Source organism: Aphelocoma coerulescens, chromosome 10 (assembly GCF_041296385.1).
Source record: "Aphelocoma coerulescens isolate FSJ_1873_10779 chromosome 10, UR_Acoe_1.0, whole genome shotgun sequence".
NCBI lineage: Eukaryota > Metazoa > Chordata > Aves > Passeriformes > Corvidae > Aphelocoma > Aphelocoma coerulescens.
This window is the reverse complement of record NC_091024.1, coordinates 4396604-4405553: the sequence shown is the minus strand read 5'-3', so window position 1 is coordinate 4405553 and position 8950 is coordinate 4396604.

Sequence of the window (8950 nt, the reverse complement as noted above, 5' to 3'; positions counted from 1 at the left end):
GCACTCACCTCCCTTAACCACAATAGAGACTAAAGTCTCTGCACTCCAGTTTCCAGATTATCATGGATGGGCCACAAAAAAGTTCACTTTTTTCTGCACTGTGTTTTATTATTCTTCATTTGAAGTCAGCAAAACAGAGGCTGCTACAGCTTTGACACCTCAGTCTTTCTGTCCCATTCCTAAACCCACAAACGTCTGAATGGCTTTCCTATTTGTCTTCCAGTTCATCCTACTACCCTCTCTCTTTGTCAGACCACTCATTAAGTGAAAGCAAACAGCCAAAAGGAATAGGTATCAGCCCAGAAGCACATCTCCATTAAAAGTCTTATCACCTCTTCCCAGCTGGAAAAACAAAAGAACTATTCTGAATGCAGGGAACACCCTTTAAAACTTCGATGCTCAGAGTACTGCAAACCCACCCACATCACCACTTTTTTTGACATGCCACAAGGTACATTTTCAATTATATAATTTAAAAGCAGGAATATGTTAGTTCAGATGTACTTCCTTGGCTGTCATTATTGTCCTTTGCATCTCAGCCAGGGGCACAGCACTGGGGCCAGGTTCTGCTGCCTTAGCTCATGAGACTAAGTGTCCCTCTAGTCAGGCCATCCTACCACAGTCCATTAACTCCTTGCTTATTCCAGTTATGTGCCCAAACATTAATCTCGTGTTGCAGATAGACACCCACCAAGGAAACCCCCAGAAGGCAGGTTTTGACACAATAACATCCTGAATTCCCCAGAGAACATAAGCTAGATCTCCAAAAACTGCAGGAGTGAAACACAGCTATTTCTCCTTCTGTGTCACCATTCCTGCTTCATACTTTTCCTTGAGATTTTAGATGTCCTGCTTTTCATCTGGAGGAACCACAGTGGAGAGACTAAAATCTAACATCATCCTAGAGATTCCTCTATTCCTCTGTTCCTAGAGATTACTCTATTTCACAAATAAAGCACTATCCTTTAATATGAGGGCATTATAGCACGACCAAAACCATTAAAACACTAACATTACTGATTTACATAGATTTAATTGGCTAGTGTATCTTAACGTGTCAATGAGGCAGACAAATTTAGTTTCCCTTTGTTAGAAGAAATCTGAGAGTCTAAAAAAAAACCAAAGGGACAATTGAAGCCTGACATTTATACAGCTCTAATGGTGCCAGTGCTTGAAGCACATCCATCATATGAAGTTACTACCAAACACTAAAAGTGCAACGAGCAGCAAGAGACTTGTGAATTCTGAGCCCATCTGACAGAAGGATGCAGGGAAAACAGAAAGCAGGCTTCAAGAGCTTAGTCCTGGTGTTGGCAACCTCCTCTGTTGCCCATGATCCCTGCAATAGCCCCTTTAAAGAATTCAAGCGTTAACTCAGATCACAAAGAGGGTTTTGGTTTTGCTTTTCAACTCAGCCAGCAGTTCAGCAACCAGAACACCAGCTGCCCATTTCAATATGCTCTATTGAATCCAGAAACCTACGTGGGCTTGTTTTAGTCTGAGTGAATACTACAGGGGTTATAGATTTGATTTCAGTTGCCATTAACTGGATGTAAAACAGGACATTAGCCTTTTACTGCAAAACTTTCAGCTCTCTGTGTGTAATAGGAAGACTCACATTTGATCCATAGGATCATTTTGCATTTTCAAACACTTATGCAGGAAAGGGCTGTGCTGGTGAGCTCTGCTAATTGAAAATTCAAGGAAACAGTAGGCTTTATTCTTTCCCATGTACTCTATTCCTATAGAGATACAGTTTAAATTTTACCCATCATTCCAGCACTGCAGTTCAACTCGGGACCTTTTAAAAATCTCCCTGCTTGGGAGGTTCACAACATCTCTGATCTCCATTTCAAGGTAAAAAAAAATAAGAAAGGGACAAGTTTTCCACTCATCTTTGTAACAAAAAGAGAATATTATCCCTCTAGATCCTTAAGTACATAAAACAAAGGGGGGGGAAAAGCATTTGGAAACACTGACCAAGACAACTTGTGTATCTTTAAGTGACCTAATTTTCAGAAGTGCTGAAAACATTCACAGAGCACAGTGATAGGCAATAATGCTGTACAGCACCCAAGTTTGTGTGAAAACACTGAAGTTCCTCTTAGTTAGGGGGCCTTTACTTTTAGAGCTGAAAGTACTAAGATCAAAAGACACCCCAGCTAGACTTCAAAGACAGACATTTCATTCTCAAATTGCAATCTCAGTTCACCTGTTCAGTCCCCAGAGGTAACACAGATGTGCAGCTGGACATAAGGGCAGTTATGGGATTTCCAGGGTAACAATGCCAAAGCCATCGTTTTCACTTACTGAGAATAAAATTGATCTACTGAGCTCTGGTAAATCATTCTCTCCCCATAAGATTGTTTGGACAGTCTAATTTCATACAGTAGGTTCTGCTCTTCAATTTCAGCATGTTCATAACTCTCACTGACGTTTATCTCACTTGGATCAAGGGGAATACTCCCATTGTAGTTCAATTTTCTTTGTGAATTCACATCCCACATAAAAAAATATTCCATTTAAAAAGCTCCTCCTGTGCAGTTAACTGATCTTACAGCATCATGACTATTTTTATTCTTGGATGAGTATCATGACTTTTAAAATATAAATTTCTGTGACAGTACTACTCACAAGAGAATATACTGAAACCAGGAAATTCTCAGGAGTGTTTTAAAGACCTGAAGACAGAGACTAAGGAAAGAAAACAAGGGAAGAAAAAAACAAACAAACAGCCCCATGCCAAGCCAAGCACCCATGGTGGGACAGAACAGGCCTCAACAACTTTTACAGCCACCTCAGCTGATGCCTGGCTTGCAGCATGCCCTGGCCAGCCTGGCTCACTGTCCCTGGGACTTGCAGCTCTCTCAGGTGGCAAAAAGTAATTAAACACCATCAGAAACTGATTTTTCAAGGATAATACATAATCTGCAGCTACTTCTGCTATGAGGAAATCAGTATTTTGTGCAGCTTTGCCTACCCAGCAGTATGACGTGCATCCCACAGACATGTGCATGTCACCAGAGACCTTTTTGAAAGCACTGTAACCAAATTATTTTCCAGACTTACGTGAGTCATTGCAAGCCAGACCTAGGAGTCAGTGAAAATGAAGATGATCATTTTAGAACGTTTTATAAATAAATTTAAAAAAAAAAAAGAATTTTTTCATTTTAGAATAAGAGGGGAAGAGTTCCAGGAACTCACAATGGCAGAAAGTAACTGAATAGCCAGGGCTTTCCAGAGTGATGGCACCTGGGACAACCTTACTAGTCAAAAGCCTGGAAGAGGTGGGATGTGTCTGGAGCAGACATCCATAAAAAATCTATTTCTAGTTTCCTTGCTTTTTGTAACATCCACTCAATTTCCCAGGCCAAAATTGCACCCTAATTTTAGAGGGTTTGGCATTGGAATAGTAAGATTAGCTCACCTACATTTATTGACTAACCTTTTCACAAAGGAGATGTTTATAAAAAACGGGTGAGGAAATTCAGATGAGCTTAATTCACTGCATAAGGAATGTTAGCAATTCTACTACAACCTAGGAGGTTGCTTAGGTACACAATACTTAACTCATTAGCAAACAGTAATCATCATTGTCCAAGAAAAAACCACAAAGGCAGCTACTCAAATTACTGTCTGCAGAGATGAGCTTATTCCTCTTCTTTCCAGGATATTGCACCAACACTGTACTTGGGAAAGCTGGGGGTGCCAGGCTGTGATAACATGATCACCTGAATTCAGCACCTAACACATTAATTTAAAAAAGTAGACCTAGAAATAGATCAAGAAACTGCCAAGGGGAAACTCTGAAAGTGTAGCATAACAAAAAAGAAAAGCTTTGGAGACTTCCAAATATGACAGCCTTGCAGAAAACTATTTTTAATATTCTTCACACAAAGGCAGCGTGGCTAAATGCTGCAGTAACTCAGTGCAATAAATTTGGACATTTCTTCTTACCCCAAAGACACACCCCTACAGCTAAGAATAATGATGTTGAGATTGATGTTTATTAAAAGCAGACAAAATGTTTTTAATTTTCTACAGCCTCAGAAGCACTGTGGTGCCTGAGCTTAGTAAATATCAGATGACCTTGAAAGTGCCTGAGTCATGGGCAGTTCAAGCTGCAACCTAAACAGACATCTTAAATCTTATACATTGTCACGTACTCATTATCTGGACTTTGTACTTTCCTACCACTGAGGGATTTTCACATAAATTATACAGGAAATGAAGCAAAATGCAATTACAGTCTCCAACAGCTCCCAGGCAGATAGATAGCAAAGGCATGCAGCACAGTTCAAGAGCCAGCTTTCAACAAATGTCACCTATTAGGAAGAATCTAAATGAAACATACATCACTAAGCCACCCACTTCTAAATTATATCATTATCTCATCACTAGAATAAGCAGTTATAAGGTTACAGCCATTTCAGATAATCAGCTTTCAAACAGATTTCTCAAAGGGACTTTTCATCTTTGCTTTTACACATCACCATTTGGACTTTCACATACACTAGAAAATTCTATTATGCTATATTAAATTGAGTTATCCCAATGAAAACATCCCTAGTAAGGTTAACCCAGACACTTCATAATCCATTAGCACCCTCACTTTTTCAACAAAACAAATTTTCTCATAATAGCTTTTCAGTCTCAAAAGGAAAAGACACAACTATAGAACTTCTGAGTGTTCTGAATTGATGGGATTCAGCTGAACAGTGGGAACACTGCAATGATGAATAAAATCATATTTTTGCCCCTGCCTTCAGTGGATGGGAAGTCAGTCCCATTGCCTTTGCATTAACTGCTCATAGCCCAGTTCCTGGGAGACCACATGGAACACTCACATCTTGAGGGGAGGATCCTTTCTTAACCCATTTTTTAAAGTGAGGATCTCAGAATTTTTTGTTGTTTGCATTTGGGGGGCTTTTGTGTGTGCTACCCTCAGTGCAAAAGGATTGTAAAAACAACACAAAATGCAGCTTACAAACATTAGGTAAACACTAACAAAATCTTAATACATGTATTTCAAATAGTCCTTTCTTCCCAGGATCTCACCATGCAAATACTTTTATCTGCTGCTGAATTAATTATCATTGAGGGTATGGACATCAAGCATTTGAGCCCAAAAGTTACAAGAAAAGCCTGAAATCATTTAAGCAGTGAGGAGACTTTCTTAGTTACTGTGGTAATGATCTCCTTCCTGCCAGCACACATTAAACACATGCTGGTTTTTGTAAGTTCATCTATTGTGCTCACTGGTCTCATGGTACATTTTATATCCTCTGTAGGTGGAACGTTTTGAGAAAGCTCTTAAATAGCCAGCATGGGCTTTGCTAAATTAACCCATCTAAGATTTGAGATGTGCTATGAAGATGCATATGGGCAGCCTCTGAGGCTCTGCTCAAGCAAAACAATTTAAATCTTAATAAGAAAATTATGACTCACAACCTATCATTAATATTTAGCTTTTCATTAATATTACACAACAAACTTAGTCTGATTTCTTTTTTTTTTTCACTCCCCTTTCCTGTATTTCCTGCTTATGGTATAATCATTAAGTTCCCACTTTTAAACAACCCCATATATTCTTCTCAAGGTTTCAAGATGTGCAGTTCTTTTCACAATTTAAAAATGTTTCTAAGGTGACACTTAAATGAAGAAAATATATCAACAGAATTCAATCAATTTTTTTAATGTTTAATTAAATGAGTGCAATCTCTTCTCAACTTGCAAATCATCTCAGCTGTAACTAATACTGACTTGTTTAATTGGGTAACTGGTTTAAATGCTTAAAGAATTAAACTAAACCAACTCCAAGGTAGGAAGTTATTTAACTCAGCCTGTGCAGACCTTTAGATTTGTATTGTAAATCAAAGCACATGAAGGTGAACAAGAAAACAGAACTACTGGAAGTACTGGTGTTTGGTTTAATTAGTTCTTTGAGGATGTGTATTCTTTTCTAAATGGATCTATCAATAGGAAAGAAAAAGTGATGAAAGTAGTGACATCTGGAAAAAAAAACACAGAAAGAACATCAGTGAAAGTTCTTATAAAAAGTCTTACTTTTTATGAGTAAAAGGATTTTCCTTTGAGGCTCCATTTCTATTATCACACAATGAATCTTCTGCCATCACAAACACAGATGTTCCCTTAAGTCTGCACAAATGCCAAAAGCTCTTTGTCTTAATATCCACTCTGGAAGGGCTTCTCTGTTAATGAGGATGTATTAGCAATTTATTAAGTAATGTTCCTGCATCTGCTGCTGGTCCTTAGCCTTTCCCTTCCATGTGATCCAAGTCAAACTCTGCACAAGATGAGCCTGGAGGAAGGCAAAGCAAATAATGAGCTTTGTAGGACTGGGGAACAGGGTGAGGACAGCACCCTGCTTTTATCTGTCACATAAATGTATATGTGTGATGAATTTGATGTATCCGGGGTCATCAGCAGGATGAGAACCCCTTCACCTGCGTGTGACAGGAGGCTAAGAGTGCAGCCGTAATGCTGAAGGCAAACTGGATTTGCTGGCCTGAATTAAATGCACTGCTAATTAATTTCCCCATTAGATGTCGTTTCCAGACCTGGGCAGGGGAAAAAGCCATTCCCACCTCTTATTACACGTATAACCACAGATCACCATAAAGATCGGTGCTTCCAGGAGAACTCACAGGACTTGCAACATCCCTTTGTGCCGGAGCATCCTGGCAGCCGGGCAGCTTTTGGAGCGTTTCTCCCTGCAGAGAGAGCCGAACGCTCCACCGTGTGGCCAAGCTGCTCCCGGCGTTGACGGGTTCCTTTGGTGGGGAAAATACAGATTAACTCTTAGGAGGTACAAAAAACATCGACAAGAAGGTGTTTTCAGCTAAAAAAACCCCCTCAAATAAGTGCTGCAGATTTAGTCGCAAGTTTAATTGCAGAGCATAGGATGGCAATGGGAAGCCAAGATAAACCCGAGAGCACTAAAGTCACAGGAGACTGATGCAAAAGCCTAGAAACAGTTAAATCCCCACTCGAAGTCCAGGTCAGTGTTCAGAACTAAAAGGCCATTCTTTTGATCTGCTAATAAGGAGTGAGCAATTAATTAGGAAAAAAAAATCCCCTAATATGGAAAAAAGCTTTTATTATCCCTCTCTTAGATATATAAACTGCACCACTTTTTCATTTAAGGTTGGGGGTTTTTCCTTTACTTTTTAATATCAGTAACATTAAGAATGGAATGTTTTTTACTTTAACCTTTTTTGCTTAATTATTCAGTGAACTTCTTAGGCACTACTTCTTCAGTATAGCATAAATATCCAGTGCCACATTAAATGCTTAATATCTGCAGGTGGCTAGAAAAATGTTATTGTTTTTAACATTTATTGATAGCAAATCTAATTGAAGGGATATTTAAGCTCCCATTCAGAGCCTACTGAAGGTTTTCAGTCCTTTTTCCAGTGCTTGCTAAGGGTTTTGAAGATGCTCTAGTGCAACCGAGGATTCCAGCCATAAAAACCTTGGAAATATTGTTTATAGGACAAGGACTCCACTTTCCATCCATTGGCCATCGTGGAGCAGGGGAAAATGTGGGGATGCAATAACAGCTTTGTTCAAAGGCTGGTCCCACACCCTCTGACCAAGAACAAACCAATACATTCAGAGAAATAATATCTTCTGCTGAAAGGTGACGTTCTCATCAGTAATTAGATGATTTTGATACAAAAGGGAGGGGTCTGATTCCCATGAGTAATGTTTCCTAGAAATGTGACTCCATTGTCTAATTTTCATAAAAACTAATTTCTTTCTTCTCGTAACAATGGATAATAAAATCAATATATTGCAAGTGCCAGAACATAAAACAAGCTTGGAGTGCAGAACATGTGATCTGTCATATTCATAGTCCTTCCTGAAGAAGGTAAATGAAACTCACAGTTGAAACAGCACTGACGTTTCAACTGCTGGAGCATACTTCTGAAGATGACTGTCTCACATTATTAGTATAATCCACTGGTTACGTATTGTGAAAAGTGTCCTTGAAATAAAATTAAGGGCAATGCATTCAGTACTGAGTGCTCTGCTCCTCCTGCACGTCCAAAGTAGACAAATTCTGTAAAATATAAGTTTTTAAGTACCAGGTCTAGACATTTAAGTGTTCTGTTTAAGCACAAGAAACTAATCTGATTTTCTTGTAACCTGATTTGAAATTTGTAACATGACCTAAAATGAAGAAACCAGATCAATGAGCTTAGGAACCTGTGCTTCTCTGTGGGAAAAAAAAGCCAACTGAATAAATCTGCAGACATGCAGAGAGACAAAACAATTGGAATCAGAGATGAATGTAGCTAAACAAGATTCTGTCATTTGAGGTGACACACACGGATTTCCTGGAACATTTAACATCAATGTGCTTTTCTGTAGATCAGTTGGAAACTAAGAGTACCTGAAAGTGAAAGGTTCAAGTCACTGGATCATAAATCTCTGCTTTAGAAGGTAAAAACTCTCAAGCACCCATTCCTGATGGTCATATTCTCCCTGTGCCCAGTGCAGCACCTCGCAGGAAACTCTGGAGTGGAAAGAAAAGCCAAGGCATGAAAGCAATGCCTAAAGCCTTTGTCCCCTGATTTGGGAAGTGTCTGCCAAGTACAACTGGATAGGAGTGGGAAATGTAGCAGTGCAGCAACCAGACAGCAACGGGAGAGACTGGAGGGGAACAGGTTGCATCAGATCTAAGGCTGGAACCCAGGATGCTCCAACTCACACCATATCCAAACCAGTCCAAAAGGAATTCTTCTGAGTGTGATAAACAGACATTGTCTAAATGTCCAGGTCTCAGAATATGTAAAAGATCATTTAGCAGTGAGTTTCACTGGTTGTTCATGGACCGTGTGTGTTTCAGCATATAACATGAGTGACACACAAAGACAAATTATCAGGTCAGGAAAATTCTTGAGAGATTCCTAGGAACAGAAGT